Here is a 23,767-nt window from a genome sequence, read left to right as displayed (position 1 = left end):
AACTCCCAGAGGGCCTCTGGGGCACGCTGACGTAGGACTCCAACTCTCAGAGGGCCTCTGGGGACGCTGACGTAGGACTCCAACTCCCAGAGGGCCTCTGGGGCACGCTGACGTAGGAAGCCAGAGCCCAGAGGGCCTGTGGGCACGCTGACGTGGTATTCCACCTCCCAGGCTTCTTTAAGTACCCTGCTATTAAAGGCACCCTGACACTTCCTATCTCACAGGCCCACGCTGATGCTAGGCCCCAATCTACCTCCTCCCCTCCCAGGCCTTGGTATGTGGGCTGTTCGGCCTTGGAGCCCTGATCTTCCAACAACACGTGCCCCGGAATACTGTTCGGGACCCCCACACGACGCTAGGATGGCTCGGGTTGGGCTGTCTAGAGCTCAGAGGGCCTGAGCCGACCAGTGGTAGAAAGGGCAGCTTGGGGCCCGACGCCGTAGCCTAGCGGCTAAAGTCCTCAACTTGAACGCACTGGGATCCCATATGGGCACCGGTTCTAATCCCGGCAGCGGCTCCACTTCCCATCCAGCTCCCTGCTTGTGGCCTGGGAAAGCAGTCGAGGACGGCCCAAAGCTTTGGGACCCTGCACCCTCGTGGGAGACCCAGAAGAATTTCCAGGTTCCCGGCTTTGGATCGGCACGCACCGGCCGTTGCGGCTCCATTGGGGAGTGAATCATCAGATGGAAGATCTTCCTCTCTGTCTCTTCTCCTCTCTGTATATCTGACTTTGTAATGAAATAAATAAATCTGCTAAAAAAAAAGGGCAGCTTTGCGCGCCCTCTCGTGGCCACCAGCACTCACTGCAGGACGCTCATCCCAGGCTCTCCTGCCAAACCAAGGGAAGCAGCCCAGCTCCAGCTCAGAGAGGCATTCGCTCTCAAGGACACTCTTTTTAGAGCTTGCACACGAGACCCATGACCGGAAGCCCTACGCACGCCCTGGCGGTCTGCATTGACAGACAAAAGCAGTCTAGAGCCACAGCACAGCACACAGCACACAGCACACAGCATGCTCTCTCGCAGGAGGCCGGTAGCTTTCTGTCTTTTCCTTCCTCCCTCCTGCCTCCCTCTGCCCCCTTTGCTTGGAAGCACACAGGAACAGAGAGGGAGAGACAGCAAGCTTTCTGGCATCTGCTGGCTCACTTCCCCAAGGACCACCACCAGAGACAGCTGTGGCTGGGTCAGGACAAGCCCAGGAACCAGGAGCTTCCTCCAGATCTCCCACAGGGCCACAGGGCCACAGGGGCACAAGCCCTGGCAGTATCCTCCGCTGCTCTCCCAGGAGGATCGGCAGGGAGCTGGACTGCAGGGGAAGCACCCAGGATTCGAAGCAGCACCCATAAAGGCCATCCACCTGGCAGGCTGAGGCTTGACCCATTCGGACAATACCCCGCACCAACACACCACACAACACCACACAACACCACACCACACCACACCAACCCTTGCTGGACCCTTCAGCAGCTCCTTCACCAGGCTGCTGAAGGTGCCTGTCCCCCTGGCTTGCACAACTTATGCCGTTGCGTGCTGTGAGAGCAGCCGCTACAGACGAGAGATCCAGGCATGTTGCTACTCTACCTGTCCTGGGGAGAAGGACCTCTGTGAAAAACAGATGTCAGCTGTTGGGATGTCTTGTGGAAGGTGGCACATCAGCGGCAGCCGACGGTCCACAGCTGACCAGCAGGAGAAAGAGTCTTGAATCCAGAAGGATTCCCTGGAGGAGGGTGAAGTACTCCCTGGTGAACAAGAGGGCAGCAGCATCTGGCTGGAGGCTGTGAGGCCAAATTCCTGCCTCCAAAGCACATGACAGGGATGGCTGACCCCTCAAGTGCTAGCTGGAGGTAGAAAGGGCAGCTTTGTGCACCCTGTCGTGTGCAGGCAGCACAGGCCCTGAAAGCCCTCCCTTGTGCGGGCCTTGGTGGCTTGGTGGCTCGCCGGCCATCATCAGATGTGCTGGGCAGCAGGGCTGCATGTTGCAGGGTGCTCTCCGCAGCAGCTGGGGCCTGGGACTTCCTATTGCAGATGGCTGCTGACCTCTGGTGCCTACTTCTCCATCCACCTGCTCCTGCCTTAGGAGCCCACATGCCCAGACACCACCCAGCTAGGCCGAGGAAGGCCGAGTAGTGTATCACATCACCCTAACCGCCACCCCACACATGCAAAAATACATGGAGCTGGGGCCCATCAGCGTGGCCTAGCGGCTGTTCGGCCTTGGAGCCCTGATCTTCCAACAACACGTGCCCCGGAATACTGTCCGGGACCCCCACACGACGCTAGGATGGCTCGGGTTGGGCTGTCTAGAGCTCAGAAGGCCTGAGCCGACCAGGGGTAGAAAGGGCAGCTTGGGACCCGGCGCCGTAGCCTAGCGGCTCAAGTCCTCGCCTTGAAAGCGCCAGGATCCCTTATGGGCACCGGTTCTAATCCCGGCGGCGGCTCCACTTCCCATCCAGCTCCCTGCTTGTGGCCTGGGAAAGCAGTCGAGGACGGCCCAAAGCTTTGGGACCCTGCACCCTCGTGGCAGACCCAGAAGAGGTTCCAGGTTCCCGGCTTTGATTCGGCACGCACCGGCCGTTGGGGCTCCGTTGGGGAGTGAATCATCAGATGGAAGATCTTCCTCTCTGTCTCTCCTCCTCTCTGTATATCTGACTTTGAAATAAAAAAAAAAAATCCATGAAGCCCTCTTGGCAGCCCATCGGGGAGCTGCTCCACTTGCCAAAGAACTCCCGGAGCCTGCATCTCAGGGTGTTCTTCGAGGAATGGGGGTGGCGGTAAGGTTTCCCGGGACCTGATCTGGCAAAGTACAACCCCAGTCGGCTTGTGTAACACCAGCTCCCAGAGGGCCTCTGGGGACGCAGGCGTGGGACTCCAACTCCCAGAGGGCCTCTGGGGACGCTGACGTAGGACTCCAACTCCCAGAGGGCCTCTGGGGCACGCTGACGTAGGACTCCAACTCTCAGAGGGCCTCTGGGGACGCTGACGTAGGACTCCAACTCCCAGAGGGCCTCTGGGGCACGCTGACGTAGGAAGCCAGAGCCCAGAGGGCCTGTGGGCACGCTGACGTGGTATTCCACCTCCCAGGCTTCTTTAAGTACCCTGCTATTAAAGGCACCCTGACACTTCCTATCTCACAGGCCCACGCTGATGCTAGGCCCCAATCTACCTCCTCCCCTCCCAGGCCTTGGTATGTGGGCTGTTCGGCCTTGGAGCCCTGATCTTCCAACAACACGTGCCCCGGAATACTGTTCGGGACCCCCACACGACGCTAGGATGGCTCGGGTTGGGCTGTCTAGAGCTCAGAGGGCCTGAGCCGACCAGTGGTAGAAAGGGCAGCTTGGGGCCCGACGCCGTAGCCTAGCGGCTAAAGTCCTCAACTTGAACGCACTGGGATCCCATATGGGCACCGGTTCTAATCCCGGCAGCGGCTCCACTTCCCATCCAGCTCCCTGCTTGTGGCCTGGGAAAGCAGTCGAGGACGGCCCAAAGCTTTGGGACCCTGCACCCTCGTGGGAGACCCAGAAGAATTTCCAGGTTCCCGGCTTTGGATCGGCACGCACCGGCCGTTGCGGCTCCATTGGGGAGTGAATCATCAGATGGAAGATCTTCCTCTCTGTCTCTTCTCCTCTCTGTATATCTGACTTTGTAATGAAATAAATAAATCTGCTAAAAAAAAAGGGCAGCTTTGCGCGCCCTCTCGTGGCCACCAGCACTCACTGCAGGACGCTCATCCCAGGCTCTCCTGCCAAACCAAGGGAAGCAGCCCAGCTCCAGCTCAGAGAGGCATTCGCTCTCAAGGACACTCTTTTTAGAGCTTGCACACGAGACCCATGACCGGAAGCCCTACGCACGCCCTGGCGGTCTGCATTGACAGACAAAAGCAGTCTAGAGCCACAGCACAGCACACAGCACACAGCACACAGCATGCTCTCTCGCAGGAGGCCGGCAGCTTTCTGTCTTTTCCTTCCTCCCTCCTGCCTCCCTCTGCCCCCTTTGCTTGGAAGCACACAGGAACAGAGAGGGAGAGACAGCAAGCTTTCTGGCATCTGCTGGCTCACTTCCCCAAGGACCACCACCAGAGACAGCTGTGGCTGGGTCAGGACAAGCCCAGGAACCAGGAGCTTCCTCCAGATCTCCCACAGGGCCACAGGGCCACAGGGGCACAAGCCCTGGCAGTATCCTCCGCTGCTCTCCCAGGAGGATCGGCAGGGAGCTGGACTGCAGGGGAAGCACCCAGGATTCGAAGCAGCACCCATAAAGGCCATCCACCTGGCAGGCTGAGGCTTGACCCATTCGGACAATACCCCGCACCAACACACCACACAACACCACACAACACCACACCACACCACACCAACCCTTGCTGGGCCCTTCAGCAGCTCCTTCACCAGGCTGCTGAAGGTGCCTGTCCCCCTGGCTTGCACAACTTATGCCGTTGCGTGCTGTGAGAGCAGCCGCTACAGACGAGAGATCCAGGCATGTTGCTACTCTACCTGTCCTGGGGAGAAGGACCTCTGTGAAAAACAGATGTCAGCTGTTGGGATGTCTTGTGGAAGGTGGCACATCAGCGGCAGCCGACGGTCCACAGCTGACCAGCAGGAGAAAGAGTCTTGAATCCAGAAGGATTCCCTGGAGGAGGGTGAAGTACTCCCTGGTGAACAAGAGGGCAGCAGCATCTGGCTGGAGGCTGTGAGGCCAAATTCCTGCCTCCAAAGCACATGACAGGGATGGCTGACCCCTCAAGTGCTAGCTGGAGGTAGAAAGGGCAGCTTTGTGCACCCTGTCGTGTGCAGGCAGCACAGGCCCTGAAAGCCCTCCCTTGTGCGGGCCTTGGTGGCTTGGTGGCTCGCCGGCCATCATCAGATGTGCTGGGCAGCAGGGCTGCATGTTGCAGGGTGCTCTCCGCAGCAGCTGGGGCCTGGGACTTCCTATTGCAGATGGCTGCTGACCTCTGGTGCCTACTTCTCCATCCACCTGCTCCTGCCTTAGGAGCCCACATGCCCAAACACCACTCAGCTAGGCCGAGGAAGGCCGAGTAGTGTATCACATCACCCTAACCGCCACCCCACACATGCAAAAATACATGGAGCTGGGGCCCATCAGCGTGGCCTAGCGGCTGTTCGGCCTTGGAGCCCTGATCTTCCAACAACACGTGCCCCGGAATACTGTCCGGGACCCCCACACGACGCTAGGATGGCTCGGGTTGGGCTGTCTAGAGCTCAGAAGGCCTGAGCCGACCAGGGGTAGAAAGGGCAGCTTGGGACCCGGCGCCGTAGCCTAGCGGCTCAAGTCCTCGCCTTGAAAGCGCCAGGATCCCTTATGGGCACCGGTTCTAATCCCGGCGGCGGCTCCACTTCCCATCCAGCTCCCTGCTTGTGGCCTGGGAAAGCAGTCGAGGACGGCCCAAAGCTTTGGGACCCTGCACCCTCGTGGCAGACCCAGAAGAGGTTCCAGGTTCCCGGCTTTGATTCGGCACGCACCGGCCGTTGGGGCTCCGTTGGGGAGTGAATCATCAGATGGAAGATCTTCCTCTCTGTCTCTCCTCCTCTCTGTATATCTGACTTTGAAATAAAAAAAAAAAATCCATGAAGCCCTCTTGGCAGCCCATCGGGGAGCTGCTCCACTTGCCAAAGAACTCCCGGAGCCTGCATCTCAGGGTGTTCTTCGAGGAATGGGGGTGGCGGTAAGGTTTCCCGGGACCTGATCTGGCAAAGTACAACCCCAGTCGGCTTGTGTAACACCAGCTCCCAGAGGGCCTCTGGGGACGCAGGCGTGGGACTCCAACTCCCAGAGGGCCTCTGGGGACGCTGACGTAGGACTCCAACTCCCAGAGGGCCTCTGGGGCACGCTGACGTAGGACTCCAACTCTCAGAGGGCCTCTGGGGACGCTGACGTAGGACTCCAACTCCCAGAGGGCCTCTGGGGCACGCTGACGTAGGAAGCCAGAGCCCAGAGGGCCTGTGGGCACGCTGACGTGGTATTCCACCTCCCAGGCTTCTTTAAGTACCCTGCTATTAAAGGCACCCTGACACTTCCTATCTCACAGGCCCACGCTGATGCTAGGCCCCAATCTACCTCCTCCCCTCCCAGGCCTTGGTATGTGGGCTGTTCGGCCTTGGAGCCCTGATCTTCCAACAACACGTGCCCCGGAATACTGTTCGGGACCCCCACACGACGCTAGGATGGCTCGGGTTGGGCTGTCTAGAGCTCAGAGGGCCTGAGCCGACCAGTGGTAGAAAGGGCAGCTTGGGGCCCGACGCCGTAGCCTAGCGGCTAAAGTCCTCAACTTGAACGCACTGGGATCCCATATGGGCACCGGTTCTAATCCCGGCAGCGGCTCCACTTCCCATCCAGCTCCCTGCTTGTGGCCTGGGAAAGCAGTCGAGGACGGCCCAAAGCTTTGGGACCCTGCACCCTCGTGGGAGACCCAGAAGAATTTCCAGGTTCCCGGCTTTGGATCGGCACGCACCGGCCGTTGCGGCTCCATTGGGGAGTGAATCATCAGATGGAAGATCTTCCTCTCTGTCTCTTCTCCTCTCTGTATATCTGACTTTGTAATGAAATAAATAAATCTGCTAAAAAAAAAGGGCAGCTTTGCGCGCCCTCTCGTGGCCACCAGCACTCACTGCAGGACGCTCATCCCAGGCTCTCCTGCCAAACCAAGGGAAGCAGCCCAGCTCCAGCTCAGAGAGGCATTCGCTCTCAAGGACACTCTTTTTAGAGCTTGCACACGAGACCCATGACCGGAAGCCCTACGCACGCCCTGGCGGTCTGCATTGACAGACAAAAGCAGTCTAGAGCCACAGCACAGCACACAGCACACAGCACACAGCATGCTCTCTCGCAGGAGGCCGGTAGCTTTCTGTCTTTTCCTTCCTCCCTCCTGCCTCCCTCTGCCCCCTTTGCTTGGAAGCACACAGGAACAGAGAGGGAGAGACAGCAAGCTTTCTGGCATCTGCTGGCTCACTTCCCCAAGGACCACCACCAGAGACAGCTGTGGCTGGGTCAGGACAAGCCCAGGAACCAGGAGCTTCCTCCAGATCTCCCACAGGGCCACAGGGCCACAGGGGCACAAGCCCTGGCAGTATCCTCCGCTGCTCTCCCAGGAGGATCGGCAGGGAGCTGGACTGCAGGGGAAGCACCCAGGATTCGAAGCAGCACCCATAAAGGCCATCCACCTGGCAGGCTGAGGCTTGACCCATTCGGACAATACCCCGCACCAACACACCACACAACACCACACAACACCACACCACACCACACCAACCCTTGCTGGACCCTTCAGCAGCTCCTTCACCAGGCTGCTGAAGGTGCCTGTCCCCCTGGCTTGCACAACTTATGCCGTTGCGTGCTGTGAGAGCAGCCGCTACAGACGAGAGATCCAGGCATGTTGCTACTCTACCTGTCCTGGGGAGAAGGACCTCTGTGAAAAACAGATGTCAGCTGTTGGGATGTCTTGTGGAAGGTGGCACATCAGCGGCAGCCGACGGTCCACAGCTGACCAGCAGGAGAAAGAGTCTTGAATCCAGAAGGATTCCCTGGAGGAGGGTGAAGTACTCCCTGGTGAACAAGAGGGCAGCAGCATCTGGCTGGAGGCTGTGAGGCCAAATTCCTGCCTCCAAAGCACATGACAGGGATGGCTGACCCCTCAAGTGCTAGCTGGAGGTAGAAAGGGCAGCTTTGTGCACCCTGTCGTGTGCAGGCAGCACAGGCCCTGAAAGCCCTCCCTTGTGCGGGCCTTGGTGGCTTGGTGGCTCGCCGGCCATCATCAGATGTGCTGGGCAGCAGGGCTGCATGTTGCAGGGTGCTCTCCGCAGCAGCTGGGGCCTGGGACTTCCTATTGCAGATGGCTGCTGACCTCTGGTGCCTACTTCTCCATCCACCTGCTCCTGCCTTAGGAGCCCACATGCCCAAACACCACTCAGCTAGGCCGAGGAAGGCCGAGTAGTGTATCACATCACCCTAACCGCCACCCCACACATGCAAAAATACATGGAGCTGGGGCCCATCAGCGTGGCCTAGCGGCTGTTCGGCCTTGGAGCCCTGATCTTCCAACAACACGTGCCCCGGAATACTGTCCGGGACCCCCACACGACGCTAGGATGGCTCGGGTTGGGCTGTCTAGAGCTCAGAAGGCCTGAGCCGACCAGGGGTAGAAAGGGCAGCTTGGGACCCGGCGCCGTAGCCTAGCGGCTCAAGTCCTCGCCTTGAAAGCGCCAGGATCCCTTATGGGCACCGGTTCTAATCCCGGCGGCGGCTCCACTTCCCATCCAGCTCCCTGCTTGTGGCCTGGGAAAGCAGTCGAGGACGGCCCAAAGCTTTGGGACCCTGCACCCTCGTGGCAGACCCAGAAGAGGTTCCAGGTTCCCGGCTTTGATTCGGCACGCACCGGCCGTTGGGGCTCCGTTGGGGAGTGAATCATCAGATGGAAGATCTTCCTCTCTGTCTCTCCTCCTCTCTGTATATCTGACTTTGAAATAAAAAAAAAAAATCCATGAAGCCCTCTTGGCAGCCCATCGGGGAGCTGCTCCACTTGCCAAAGAACTCCCGGAGCCTGCATCTCAGGGTGTTCTTCGAGGAATGGGGGTGGCGGTAAGGTTTCCCGGGACCTGATCTGGCAAAGTACAACCCCAGTCGGCTTGTGTAACACCAGCTCCCAGAGGGCCTCTGGGGACGCAGGCGTGGGACTCCAACTCCCAGAGGGCCTCTGGGGACGCTGACGTAGGACTCCAACTCCCAGAGGGCCTCTGGGGCACGCTGACGTAGGACTCCAACTCTCAGAGGGCCTCTGGGGACGCTGACGTAGGACTCCAACTCCCAGAGGGCCTCTGGGGCACGCTGACGTAGGAAGCCAGAGCCCAGAGGGCCTGTGGGCACGCTGACGTGGTATTCCACCTCCCAGGCTTCTTTAAGTACCCTGCTATTAAAGGCACCCTGACACTTCCTATCTCACAGGCCCACGCTGATGCTAGGCCCCAATCTACCTCCTCCCCTCCCAGGCCTTGGTATGTGGGCTGTTCGGCCTTGGAGCCCTGATCTTCCAACAACACGTGCCCCGGAATACTGTTCGGGACCCCCACACGACGCTAGGATGGCTCGGGTTGGGCTGTCTAGAGCTCAGAGGGCCTGAGCCGACCAGTGGTAGAAAGGGCAGCTTGGGGCCCGACGCCGTAGCCTAGCGGCTAAAGTCCTCAACTTGAACGCACTGGGATCCCATATGGGCACCGGTTCTAATCCCGGCAGCGGCTCCACTTCCCATCCAGCTCCCTGCTTGTGGCCTGGGAAAGCAGTCGAGGACGGCCCAAAGCTTTGGGACCCTGCACCCTCGTGGGAGACCCAGAAGAATTTCCAGGTTCCCGGCTTTGGATCGGCACGCACCGGCCGTTGCGGCTCCATTGGGGAGTGAATCATCAGATGGAAGATCTTCCTCTCTGTCTCTTCTCCTCTCTGTATATCTGACTTTGTAATGAAATAAATAAATCTGCTAAAAAAAAAGGGCAGCTTTGCGCGCCCTCTCGTGGCCACCAGCACTCACTGCAGGACGCTCATCCCAGGCTCTCCTGCCAAACCAAGGGAAGCAGCCCAGCTCCAGCTCAGAGAGGCATTCGCTCTCAAGGACACTCTTTTTAGAGCTTGCACACGAGACCCATGACCGGAAGCCCTACGCACGCCCTGGCGGTCTGCATTGACAGACAAAAGCAGTCTAGAGCCACAGCACAGCACACAGCACACAGCACACAGCATGCTCTCTCGCAGGAGGCCGGTAGCTTTCTGTCTTTTCCTTCCTCCCTCCTGCCTCCCTCTGCCCCCTTTGCTTGGAAGCACACAGGAACAGAGAGGGAGAGACAGCAAGCTTTCTGGCATCTGCTGGCTCACTTCCCCAAGGACCACCACCAGAGACAGCTGTGGCTGGGTCAGGACAAGCCCAGGAACCAGGAGCTTCCTCCAGATCTCCCACAGGGCCACAGGGCCACAGGGGCACAAGCCCTGGCAGTATCCTCCGCTGCTCTCCCAGGAGGATCGGCAGGGAGCTGGACTGCAGGGGAAGCACCCAGGATTCGAAGCAGCACCCATAAAGGCCATCCACCTGGCAGGCTGAGGCTTGACCCATTCGGACAATACCCCGCACCAACACACCACACAACACCACACAACACCACACCACACCACACCAACCCTTGCTGGACCCTTCAGCAGCTCCTTCACCAGGCTGCTGAAGGTGCCTGTCCCCCTGGCTTGCACAACTTATGCCGTTGCGTGCTGTGAGAGCAGCCGCTACAGACGAGAGATCCAGGCATGTTGCTACTCTACCTGTCCTGGGGAGAAGGACCTCTGTGAAAAACAGATGTCAGCTGTTGGGATGTCTTGTGGAAGGTGGCACATCAGCGGCAGCCGACGGTCCACAGCTGACCAGCAGGAGAAAGAGTCTTGAATCCAGAAGGATTCCCTGGAGGAGGGTGAAGTACTCCCTGGTGAACAAGAGGGCAGCAGCATCTGGCTGGAGGCTGTGAGGCCAAATTCCTGCCTCCAAAGCACATGACAGGGATGGCTGACCCCTCAAGTGCTAGCTGGAGGTAGAAAGGGCAGCTTTGTGCACCCTGTCGTGTGCAGGCAGCACAGGCCCTGAAAGCCCTCCCTTGTGCGGGCCTTGGTGGCTTGGTGGCTCGCCGGCCATCATCAGATGTGCTGGGCAGCAGGGCTGCATGTTGCAGGGTGCTCTCCGCAGCAGCTGGGGCCTGGGACTTCCTATTGCAGATGGCTGCTGACCTCTGGTGCCTACTTCTCCATCCACCTGCTCCTGCCTTAGGAGCCCACATGCCCAAACACCACTCAGCTAGGCCGAGGAAGGCCGAGTAGTGTATCACATCACCCTAACCGCCACCCCACACATGCAAAAATACATGGAGCTGGGGCCCATCAGCGTGGCCTAGCGGCTGTTCGGCCTTGGAGCCCTGATCTTCCAACAACACGTGCCCCGGAATACTGTCCGGGACCCCCACACGACGCTAGGATGGCTCGGGTTGGGCTGTCTAGAGCTCAGAAGGCCTGAGCCGACCAGGGGTAGAAAGGGCAGCTTGGGACCCGGCGCCGTAGCCTAGCGGCTCAAGTCCTCGCCTTGAAAGCGCCAGGATCCCTTATGGGCACCGGTTCTAATCCCGGCGGCGGCTCCACTTCCCATCCAGCTCCCTGCTTGTGGCCTGGGAAAGCAGTCGAGGACGGCCCAAAGCTTTGGGACCCTGCACCCTCGTGGCAGACCCAGAAGAGGTTCCAGGTTCCCGGCTTTGATTCGGCACGCACCGGCCGTTGGGGCTCCGTTGGGGAGTGAATCATCAGATGGAAGATCTTCCTCTCTGTCTCTCCTCCTCTCTGTATATCTGACTTTGAAATAAAAAAAAAAAATCCATGAAGCCCTCTTGGCAGCCCATCGGGGAGCTGCTCCACTTGCCAAAGAACTCCCGGAGCCTGCATCTCAGGGTGTTCTTCGAGGAATGGGGGTGGCGGTAAGGTTTCCCGGGACCTGATCTGGCAAAGTACAACCCCAGTCGGCTTGTGTAACACCAGCTCCCAGAGGGCCTCTGGGGACGCAGGCGTGGGACTCCAACTCCCAGAGGGCCTCTGGGGACGCTGACGTAGGACTCCAACTCCCAGAGGGCCTCTGGGGCACGCTGACGTAGGACTCCAACTCTCAGAGGGCCTCTGGGGACGCTGACGTAGGACTCCAACTCCCAGAGGGCCTCTGGGGCACGCTGACGTAGGAAGCCAGAGCCCAGAGGGCCTGTGGGCACGCTGACGTGGTATTCCACCTCCCAGGCTTCTTTAAGTACCCTGCTATTAAAGGCACCCTGACACTTCCTATCTCACAGGCCCACGCTGATGCTAGGCCCCAATCTACCTCCTCCCCTCCCAGGCCTTGGTATGTGGGCTGTTCGGCCTTGGAGCCCTGATCTTCCAACAACACGTGCCCCGGAATACTGTTCGGGACCCCCACACGACGCTAGGATGGCTCGGGTTGGGCTGTCTAGAGCTCAGAGGGCCTGAGCCGACCAGTGGTAGAAAGGGCAGCTTGGGGCCCGACGCCGTAGCCTAGCGGCTAAAGTCCTCAACTTGAACGCACTGGGATCCCATATGGGCACCGGTTCTAATCCCGGCGGCGGCTCCACTTCCCATCCAGCTCCCTGCTTGTGGCCTGGGAAAGCAGTCGAGGACGGCCCAAAGCTTTGGGACCCTGCACCCTCGTGGGAGACCCAGAAGAATTTCCAGGTTCCCGGCTTTGGATCGGCACGCACCGGCCGTTGCGGCTCCATTGGGGAGTGAATCATCAGATGGAAGATCTTCCTCTCTGTCTCTTCTCCTCTCTGTATATCTGACTTTGTAATGAAATAAATAAATCTGCTAAAAAAAAAGGGCAGCTTTGCGCGCCCTCTCGTGGCCACCAGCACTCACTGCAGGACGCTCATCCCAGGCTCTCCTGCCAAACCAAGGGAAGCAGCCCAGCTCCAGCTCAGAGAGGCATTCGCTCTCAAGGACACTCTTTTTAGAGCTTGCACACGAGACCCATGACCGGAAGCCCTACGCACGCCCTGGCGGTCTGCATTGACAGACAAAAGCAGTCTAGAGCCACAGCACAGCACACAGCACACAGCACACAGCATGCTCTCTCGCAGGAGGCCGGTAGCTTTCTGTCTTTTCCTTCCTCCCTCCTGCCTCCCTCTGCCCCCTTTGCTTGGAAGCACACAGGAACAGAGAGGGAGAGACAGCAAGCTTTCTGGCATCTGCTGGCTCACTTCCCCAAGGACCACCACCAGAGACAGCTGTGGCTGGGTCAGGACAAGCCCAGGAACCAGGAGCTTCCTCCAGATCTCCCACAGGGCCACAGGGCCACAGGGGCACAAGCCCTGGCAGTATCCTCCGCTGCTCTCCCAGGAGGATCGGCAGGGAGCTGGACTGCAGGGGAAGCACCCAGGATTCGAAGCAGCACCCATAAAGGCCATCCACCTGGCAGGCTGAGGCTTGACCCATTCGGACAATACCCCGCACCAACACACCACACAACACCACACAACACCACACCACACCACACCACACCAACCCTTGCTGGACCCTTCAGCAGCTCCTTCACCAGGCTGCTGAAGGTGCCTGTCCCCCTGGCTTGCACAACTTATGCCGTTGCGTGCTGTGAGAGCGGCCGCTACAGACGAGGGATCCAGGCATGTTGCTACTCTACCTGTCCTGGGGAGAAGGACCTCTGTGAAAAACAGATGTCAGCTGTTGGGATGTCTTGTGGAAGGTGGCACATCAGCGGCAGCCGACGGTCCACAGCTGACCAGCAGGAGAAAGAGTCTTGAATCCAGAAGGATCCCTGGAGGAGGGTGAAGTACTCCCTGGTGAACAAGAGGGCAGCAGCATCTGGCTGGAGGCTGTGAGGCCAAATTCCTGCCTCCAAAGCACATGACAGGGATGGCTGACCCCTCAAGTGCTAGCTGGAGGTAGAAAGGGCAGCTTTGTGCACCCTGTCGTGTGCAGGCAGCATAGACCCTGAAAGCCCTCCCTTGTGCGGGCCTTGGTGGCTCGCCGGCCATCATCAGATGTGCTGGGCAGCAGGGCTGCATGTTGCAGGGTGCTCTCCGCAGCAGCTGGGGCCTGGGACTTCCTATTGCAGATGGCTGCTGACCTCTGGTGCCTACTTCTCCATCCACCTGCTCCTGGCTTAGGAGCCCACATGCCCAGACACCACCCAGCTAGGCCGAGGAAGGCCGAGTAGTGTATCACATCACCCTAACCGCCACCCCACACATGCAAAAATACATGGAGCCGGGGCCCATCAGCGTGGCCTAGCGGCTGTTCGGCCTTGGAGCCCTGATCTTCCAACAACACGTGCCCCGGAATACTGTCCGGGACCCCCACACGACGCTAGGATGGCTCGGGTTGGGCTGTCTAGAGCTCAGAAGGCCTGAGCCGACCAGGGGTAGAAAGGGCAGCTTGGGACCCGGCGCCGTAGCCTAGCGGCTAAAGTCTTTGCTTTGAACGCACCAGGATCCCTTATGGGCACCGGTTCTAATCCCGGCGGCGGCTCCACTTCCCATCCAGCTCCCTGCTTGTGGCCTGGGAAAGCAGTCGAGGACGGCCCAAAGCTTTGGGACCCTGCACCCTCGTGGGAGACCCAGAAGAATTTCCAGGTTCCCGGCTTTGGATCGGCACGCACCGGCCGTTGCGGCTCCATTGGGGAGTGAATCATCAGATGGAAGATCTTCCTCTCTGTCTCTTCTCCTCTCTGTATATCTGACTTTGTAATGAAATAAATAAATCTGCTAAAAAAAAAGGGCAGCTTTGCGCGCCCTCTCGTGGCCACCAGCACTCACTGCAGGACGCTCATCCCAGGCTCTCCTGCCAAACCAAGGGAAGCAGCCCAGCTCCAGCTCAGAGAGGCATTCGCTCTCAAGGACACTCTTTTTAGAGCTTGCACACGAGACCCATGACCGGAAGCCCTACGCACGCCCTGGCGGTCTGCATTGACAGACAAAAGCAGTCTAGAGCCACAGCACAGCACACAGCACACAGCACACAGCATGCTCTCTCGCAGGAGGCCGGTAGCTTTCTGTCTTTTCCTTCCTCCCTCCTGCCTCCCTCTGCCCCCTTTGCTTGGAAGCACACAGGAACAGAGAGGGAGAGACAGCAAGCTTTCTGGCATCTGCTGGCTCACTTCCCCAAGGACCACCACCAGAGACAGCTGTGGCTGGGTCAGGACAAGCCCAGGAACCAGGAGCTTCCTCCAGATCTCCCACAGGGCCACAGGGCCACAGGGGCACAAGCCCTGGCAGTATCCTCCGCTGCTCTCCCAGGAGGATCGGCAGGGAGCTGGACTGCAGGGGAAGCACCCAGGATTCGAAGCAGCACCCATAAAGGCCATCCACCTGGCAGGCTGAGGCTTGACCCATTCGGACAATACCCCGCACCAACACACCACACAACACCACACAACACCACACCACACCACACCAACCCTTGCTGGACCCTTCAGCAGCTCCTTCACCAGGCTGCTGAAGGTGCCTGTCCCCCTGGCTTGCACAACTTATGCCGTTGCGTGCTGTGAGAGCAGCCGCTACAGACGAGAGATCCAGGCATGTTGCTACTCTACCTGTCCTGGGGAGAAGGACCTCTGTGAAAAACAGATGTCAGCTGTTGGGATGTCTTGTGGAAGGTGGCACATCAGCGGCAGCCGACGGTCCACAGCTGACCAGCAGGAGAAAGAGTCTTGAATCCAGAAGGATTCCCTGGAGGAGGGTGAAGTACTCCCTGGTGAACAAGAGGGCAGCAGCATCTGGCTGGAGGCTGTGAGGCCAAATTCCTGCCTCCAAAGCACATGACAGGGATGGCTGACCCCTCAAGTGCTAGCTGGAGGTAGAAAGGGCAGCTTTGTGCACCCTGTCGTGTGCAGGCAGCACAGGCCCTGAAAGCCCTCCCTTGTGCGGGCCTTGGTGGCTTGGTGGCTCGCCGGCCATCATCAGATGTGCTGGGCAGCAGGGCTGCATGTTGCAGGGTGCTCTCCGCAGCAGCTGGGGCCTGGGACTTCCTATTGCAGATGGCTGCTGACCTCTGGTGCCTACTTCTCCATCCACCTGCTCCTGCCTTAGGAGCCCACATGCCCAAACACCACTCAGCTAGGCCGAGGAAGGCCGAGTAGTGTATCACATCACCCTAACCGCCACCCCACACATGCAAAAATACATGGAGCTGGGGCCCATCAGCGTGGCCTAGCGGCTGTTCGGCCTTGGAGCCCTGATCTTCCAACAACACGTGCCCCGGAATACTGTCCGGGACCCCCACACGACGCTAGGATGGCTCGGGTTGGGCTGTCTAGAGCTCAGAAGGCCTGAGCCGACCAGGGGTAGAAAGGGCAGCTTGGGACCCGGCGCCGTAGCCTAGCGGCTCAAGTCCTCGCCTTGAAAGCGCCAGGATCCCTTATGGGCACCGGTTCTAATCCCGGCGGCGGCTCCACTTCCCATCCAGCTCCCTGCTTGTGGCCTGGGAAAGCAGTCGAGGACGGCCCAAAGCTTTGGGACCCTGCACCCTCGTGGCAGACCCAGAAGAGGTTCCAGGTTCCCGGCTTTGATTCGGCACGCACCGGCCGTTGGGGCTCCGTTGGGGAGTGAATCATCAGATGGAAGATCTTCCTCTCTGTCTCTCCTCCTCTCTGTATATCTGACTTTGAAATAAAAAAAAAAAATCCATGAAGCCCTCTTGGCAGCCCATCGGGGAGCTGCTCCACTTGCCAAAGAACTCCCGGAGCCTGCATCTCAGGGTGTTCTTCGAGGAATGGGGGTGGCGGTAAGGTTTCCCGGGACCTGATCTGGCAAAGTACAACCCCAGTCGGCTTGTGTAACACCAGCTCCCAGAGGGCCTCTGGGGACGCAGGCGTGGGACTCCAACTCCCAGAGGGCCTCTGGGGACGCTGACGTAGGACTCCAACTCCCAGAGGGCCTCTGGGGCACGCTGACGTAGGACTCCAACTCTCAGAGGGCCTCTGGGGACGCTGACGTAGGACTCCAACTCCCAGAGGGCCTCTGGGGCACGCTGACGTAGGAAGCCAGAGCCCAGAGGGCCTGTGGGCACGCTGACGTGGTATTCCACCTCCCAGGCTTCTTTAAGTACCCTGCTATTAAAGGCACCCTGACACTTCCTATCTCACAGGCCCACGCTGATGCTAGGCCCCAATCTACCTCCTCCCCTCCCAGGCCTTGGTATGTGGGCTGTTCGGCCTTGGAGCCCTGATCTTCCAACAACACGTGCCCCGGAATACTGTTCGGGACCCCCACACGACGCTAGGATGGCTCGGGTTGGGCTGTCTAGAGCTCAGAGGGCCTGAGCCGACCAGTGGTAGAAAGGGCAGCTTGGGGCCCGACGCCGTAGCCTAGCGGCTAAAGTCCTCAACTTGAACGCACTGGGATCCCATATGGGCACCGGTTCTAATCCCGGCGGCGGCTCCACTTCCCATCCAGCTCCCTGCTTGTGGCCTGGGAAAGCAGTCGAGGACGGCCCAAAGCTTTGGGACCCTGCACCCTCGTGGGAGACCCAGAAGAATTTCCAGGTTCCCGGCTTTGGATCGGCACGCACCGGCCGTTGCGGCTCCATTGGGGAGTGAATCATCAGATGGAAGATCTTCCTCTCTGTCTCTTCTCCTCTCTGTATATCTGACTTTGTAATGAAATAAATAAATCTGCTAAAAAAAAAGGGCAGCTTTGCGCGCCCTCTCGTGGCCACCAGCACTCACTGCAGGACGCTCATCCCAGGCTCTCCTGCCAAACCAAGGGAAGCAGCCCAGCTCCAGCTCAGAGAGGCATTCGCTCTCAAGGACACTCTTTTTAGAGCTTGCACACGAGACCCATGACCGGAAGCCCTACGCACGCCCTGGCGGTCTGCATTGACAGACAAAAGCAGTCTAGAGCCACAGCACAGCACACAGCACACAGCACACAGCATGCTCTCTCGCAGGAGGCCGGTAGCTTTCTGTCTTTTCCTTCCTCCCTCCTGCCTCCCTCTGCCCCCTTTGCTTGGAAGCACACAGGAACAGAGAGGGAGAGACAGCAAGCTTTCTGGCATCTGCTGGCTCACTTCCCCAAGGACCACCACCAGAGACAGCTGTGGCTGGGTCAGGACAAGCCCAGGAACCAGGAGCTTCCTCCAGATCTCCCACAGGGCCACAGGGCCACAGGGGCACAAGCCCTGGCAGTATCCTCCGCTGCTCTCCCAGGAGGATCGGCAGGGAGCTGGACTGCAGGGGAAGCACCCAGGATTCGAAGCAGCACCCATAAAGGCCATCCACCTGGCAGGCTGAGGCTTGACCCATTCGGACAATACCCCGCACCAACACACCACACAACACCACACAACACCACACCACACCACACCACACCAACCCTTGCTGGACCCTTCAGCAGCTCCTTCACCAGGCTGCTGAAGGTGCCTGTCCCCCTGGCTTGCACAACTTATGCCGTTGCGTGCTGTGAGAGCGGCCGCTACAGACGAGGGATCCAGGCATGTTGCTACTCTACCTGTCCTGGGGAGAAGGACCTCTGTGAAAAACAGATGTCAGCTGTTGGGATGTCTTGTGGAAGGTGGCACATCAGCGGCAGCCGACGGTCCACAGCTGACCAGCAGGAGAAAGAGTCTTGAATCCAGAAGGATCCCTGGAGGAGGGTGAAGTACTCCCTGGTGAACAAGAGGGCAGCAGCATCTGGCTGGAGGCTGTGAGGCCAAATTCCTGCCTCCAAAGCACATGACAGGGATGGCTGACCCCTCAAGTGCTAGCTGGAGGTAGAAAGGGCAGCTTTGTGCACCCTGTCGTGTGCAGGCAGCATAGACCCTGAAAGCCCTCCCTTGTGCGGGCCTTGGTGGCTCGCCGGCCATCATCAGATGTGCTGGGCAGCAGGGCTGCATGTTGCAGGGTGCTCTCCGCAGCAGCTGGGGCCTGGGACTTCCTATTGCAGATGGCTGCTGACCTCTGGTGCCTACTTCTCCATCCACCTGCTCCTGGCTTAGGAGCCCACATGCCCAGACACCACCCAGCTAGGCCGAGGAAGGCCGAGTAGTGTATCACATCACCCTAACCGCCACCCCACACATGCAAAAATACATGGAGCCGGGGCCCATCAGCGTGGCCTAGCGGCTGTTCGGCCTTGGAGCCCTGATCTTCCAACAACACGTGCCCCGGAATACTGTCCGGGACCCCCACACGACGCTAGGATGGCTCGGGTTGGGCTGTCTAGAGCTCAGAAGGCCTGAGCCGACCAGGGGTAGAAAGGGCAGCTTGGGACCCGGCGCCGTAGCCTAGCGGCTCAAGTCCTCACCTTGAACGCGCCGGGATCCCATATGGGCACCGGTTCTAATCCCGGCGGCGGCTCCACTTCCCATCCAGCTCCCTGCTTGTGGCCTGGGAAAGCAGTCGAGGACGGCCCAAAGCTTTGGGACCCTGCACCCACATGGAAGACCCAGAAGAGGTTCCGGGTTCCCGGCTTTGATTCGGCACGCACCGGCCGTTGGGGCTCAGTTGGGGAGTGAATCATCAGATGGAAGATCTTCCTCTCTGTCTCTCCTCCTCTCTGTATATCTGACTTTGAAATAAAAAAAAAAAATCCATGAAGCCCTCTTGGCAGCCCATCGGGGAGCTGCTCCACTTGCCAAAGAACTCCCGGAGCCTGCATCTCAGGGTGTTCTTCGAGGAATGGGGGTGGCGGTAAGGTTTCCCGGGACCTGATCTGGCAAAGTACAACCCCAGTCGGCTTGTGTAACACCAGCTCCCAGAGGGCCTCTGGGGACGCAGGCGTGGGACTCCAACTCCCAGAGGGCCTCTGGGGACGTTGACGTAGGACTCCAACTCCCAGAGGGCCTCTGGGGATGCTGACGTAGGACTCCAACTCCCAGAGGGCCTCTGGGGCACGCTGACGTAGGACTCCAACTCCCAGAGGGCCTCTGGGGACGCTGACGTAGGACTCCAACTCCCAGAGGGCCTGTGGGCACGCTGACGTGGTATTCCACCTCCCAGGCTTCTTTAAGTACCCTGCTATTAAAGGCACCCTGACACTTCCTATCTCACAGGCCCACGCTGATGCTAGGCCCCAATCTACCTCCTCCCCTCCCAGGCCTTGGTATGTGGGCTGTTCGGCCTTGGAGCCCTGATCTTCCAACAACACGTGCCCCGGAATACTGTCCGGGACCCCCACACGACGCTAGGATGGCTCGGGTTGGGCTGTCTAGAGCTCAGAAGGCCTGAGCCGACCAGGGGTAGAAAGGGCAGCTTGGGACCCGGCGCCGTAGCCTAGCGGCTCAAGTCCTCGCCTTGAAAGCGCCAGGATCCCTTATGGGCACCGGTTCTAATCCCGGCGGCGGCTCCACTTCCCATCCAGCTCCCTGCTTGTAGCCTAGGAAAGCAGTCAAGGACGGCCTAAAGCTTTGGGACCCTGCACCCTCGTGGGAGACCCAGAAGAGGTTCCGGGTTCCCGGCTTTGGATCAGCACGCACCGGCCGTTGGGGCTCAGTTGGGGAGTGAATCATCAGATGGAAGATCTTCCTTTCTGTCTCTTCTCCTCTCTGTATATCTGACTTTGTAATAAAATAAATAAATCTGTTAAAAAAAAAAAAAAAGCAGCTTTGTGCGCCCTCTCGTGGCCACCAGCACTCACTGCAGGACGCTCATCCCAGGCTCTCCTGCCAAATCAAGGGAAGCAGCCCAGCTCCAGCTCAGAGAGGCATTCGCTCTCAAGGACACTCTTTTTAGAGCTTGCACACGAGACCCATGACCGGAAGCCCTACGCACGCCCTGGCGGTCTGCATTGACAGACAAAAGCAGTCTAGAGCCACAGCACAGCACACAGCACACAGCACACAGCATGCTCTCTCGCAGGAGGCCGGCAGCTTTCTGTCTTTTCCTTCCTCCCTCCTACCTCCTTCTGCCCCCTTTTCTTGGAAGCACACAGGAACAGAGAGGGAGAGACAGCAATCTTTCTGGCATCTGCTGGCTCACTTCCCTGAGGACCACCACCAGAGCCAGCTGTGGCTGGGTCAGGACAAGCCCAGGAACCAGGAGCTTCCTCCAGATCTCCCACAGCGCCACAGGGCCACAGGGCCACATGGGCACAAGCCCTGGCAGCTTCCTCTGCATTCCAGCTCCCTGCTGAACCTCCTTTGAAACAACATCCAGGAGGTGCACAGAACTCCCAAAAGGCTTGACCAAAAGCGATCTTCACCATGACACATGATCATCAAGCTCTCTTCAATTAAACATAAGGAAAAGATCCTTAAGTGTGCACGTGAAAAAAATCAATTGACATATAGATAATTCCAATTAAACTCACAGGGGACCTCTCACAGGAATCTCTACAGGCCAGAAGAGAATGGAGCAACATATTCCAGATTCTAAAAGCAAAAATTGTTGGCCCAGGATAATGTGCCCAGCAAAACTTTCCTTTGTCTTTGAAAATGAAATAAAATTCTTCCACAATAAAGAAAAGTTAAAAGAATATGCCTTGGAGTGGACATTTTGGTCTTTGTCCGCTGGTCAGTACGACCCCAGGGTCCACGTGGCGCCAAAGTAGGAGGTTTCTTTGCATTATATATTAAAACGTCGTACAACCCTGGAATTCCAGGACTAAGGCGGGGAGAGTCGAGGGTTCCACATTAGCAGTTACCCTCATATTTTCGGAAAAAATTTGTTGTTGGAACATTCAACCATGAGTCTGGACGACATCCTGGGTGACGCAATGCCTTAGGCCGTTTCTTTGTGCATCCCTCTAAACTGCACCTTGCTCATCCAGAAGGCTTGGAGGTGCTTGGACGCAACCTCAGTTTCAAGGTCATATCTGTGGGGGTCTTCCGTCCCGCAGAATTCACCCGACACTCCAGGTTCTATATCTTGAGGCACTTTATTCTTCCAACCAGTCCGTTTCCCAGCCAGTCGACTCGACTTCTCCCTTTTCCTCCCGTTTGTCTCTGCTTCATTCCCCAACCTCCTCATCACCCCTAGTCTTCTGTCCATCCATCCGTCCGTCCGTCCCGTCGTACCCTGTCCTCCGTCTCAGTCCATCCATCCGTCTCCGTCTTCCTGTCCTGGGCCGCTTCTTCCTGAAACCCCCACCGCTAAATACAATCCTAGTCCAATCAGCTTAAAGGTCACTGATGCACGCAGCAGGCACGCCAATCCTGGCTCTGATCACGCGTAGCACACGCACTAAGCATGCAGCTACGGGCCAATCAGAAGGCACTTCCTGAAACCTGTGTACCGCCAAGCTCCGGGGGGAGGAGAGGTCTCAGCGCCATCTTAGGACACACGTGCAGTGCTCCCGACAATATCCATGGAGAAGATTTATAAATACAAGAAATATGGAAATACCTTCTGCCAAAAGTAAACCTTGATTCAACAAAGAAATATTATTGAAGAGAAAACTTGTGACTGTGGGAAAGCTTCCATGCAGATGTCACACAGCAGTCAGCAGAGAGGTTATAGTGGGGCAAGCCCCTTTTCTTGTAAGGTATGTGGGAAAGTCTTCAGCCACAAATCAACTCTGACTGAGCATGAGCATTTTCATACCTGAGAGAAGCCTTTTGAATGTAATGAATGTGGGAAAGTCTTCAGCCACAAATCAACTCTGACTGAGCATGAGCATTTTCATACCTGAGAGAAGCTTTTCGAATGTAATGATTGTGGGAAATCCTTTAGCCAGAAGGAAAACCTCCTTACCCATCAGAAAATTCATACTGGAGAAAAACTGTTTGAATGTAAAGACTGTGGGAAAGCATTTATTCAGAAGTCCAACCTCATCAGACACCAGAGAACTCACATAGGAGAAAAGCCCTTTGTGTGTAAGGAGTGTGGGAAAACGTTTAGTGGCAAATCCAACCTTACCGAGCATGAGAAAATTCATATTGGAAAGAAGCCCTTTAAATGCAACGAATGCGGAACACCTTTTGGCCAGAAGAAGTACCTCATAAAACATCAGAACATTCACACTGGAGAAAAACCCTACGAATGTAATGAATGTGGAAAAACCTTCTCTCAACGAACATCGCTTATTGTACACGTGAGAATTCATTCAGGTGATAAACCTTATGAATGCAATGCATGTGGGAAAGCCTTCTCTCAGAGCTCATCTCTTACTGTACATGTGAGAAGCCATACAGGTGAGAAACCCTATGGTTGCAATGAATGTGGGAAAGCTTTCTCTCAGTTCTCAACCCTTGCTCTGCATTTGAGAATCCATACAGGTAAGAAGCCTTATCAGTGCAGTGAGTGTGGGAAAGCCTTCAGTCAAAAGTCACACCACATTAGGCATCAGAAAATTCATACACATTAAAAATCCTGTAAAATTTCTTGAAATGGAAAATACTTTGATCATGAATTTGCATTGTAAATGACATGAAATTAACCAGTGTGGAAAACTCGGAGGATAATAGCAGAATTAGTGCTGAAGCAAAGAACATTTGCATAGTAAAAATACTGTATCCAGCAACTGAGAAGCTACAGCAAATAGCAAAGGTAATACTGAAACATCAGACACATTTCCACTAAAGTTGGAAGCGGAACCAGCTGCCTTGTTACAGCTACCTTGTTACTTTGTTATCAGCATCAACTTGGAGCTCTTCACCAGCATAAGAAATAAATAGACAAAGATGATTACCTACAAATAAAACTCTTGTGGAATTGATTCAGCAGAGTAGAAGGAATCTTCTAGAATTGAAATTGTTGGATGAGAAAATAGATGATTTTGGAAAGTGTTTGTAGGTAATTTGTTCTCTAATGGGAAAAAAGAATAACAGAACTATACATAGAAGTAAAATCTATGAGGACTGACTGAAGTACTAAAACTATAATAGTGACCTTACAAATCCAAAAAGGCTTCACAATTCTGCTTGTATGTATGCTGAGAAAATATGTACCAAATTATTTACTGTGGCTTGATTTATCATCGCCAAAAATTAGAAATAACTTAAATGCCTTTTGGGGACAGAGCAGGAAATTCTTGGAAGGTAATACTGTGTACATATATATTTGTAAAATGCAATGCAATATTAACATACATAAACATGAGCATTTCAAAAGTTATTCAGGGAAGAAAGTTGTAGTGGGTTACATATAATACAATGCCTTTGTAAATTTGGATTAAAACTATCCTGATACAACAGTAATCTACATTGTTAATGCATATATATACATATATATATATATATATACACAAACACACATAAGGGGTGTAATTGTTTTTGAAGTAAATTGGAAGGAT

Source organism: Ochotona princeps, chromosome 13 (genome assembly GCF_030435755.1).
Source record: "Ochotona princeps isolate mOchPri1 chromosome 13, mOchPri1.hap1, whole genome shotgun sequence".
Taxonomy (NCBI): Eukaryota; Metazoa; Chordata; class Mammalia; order Lagomorpha; family Ochotonidae; genus Ochotona; species Ochotona princeps.
The sequence above is the reverse complement of the archived record's forward strand: the minus strand, read 5'-3'. Positions refer to the sequence as shown.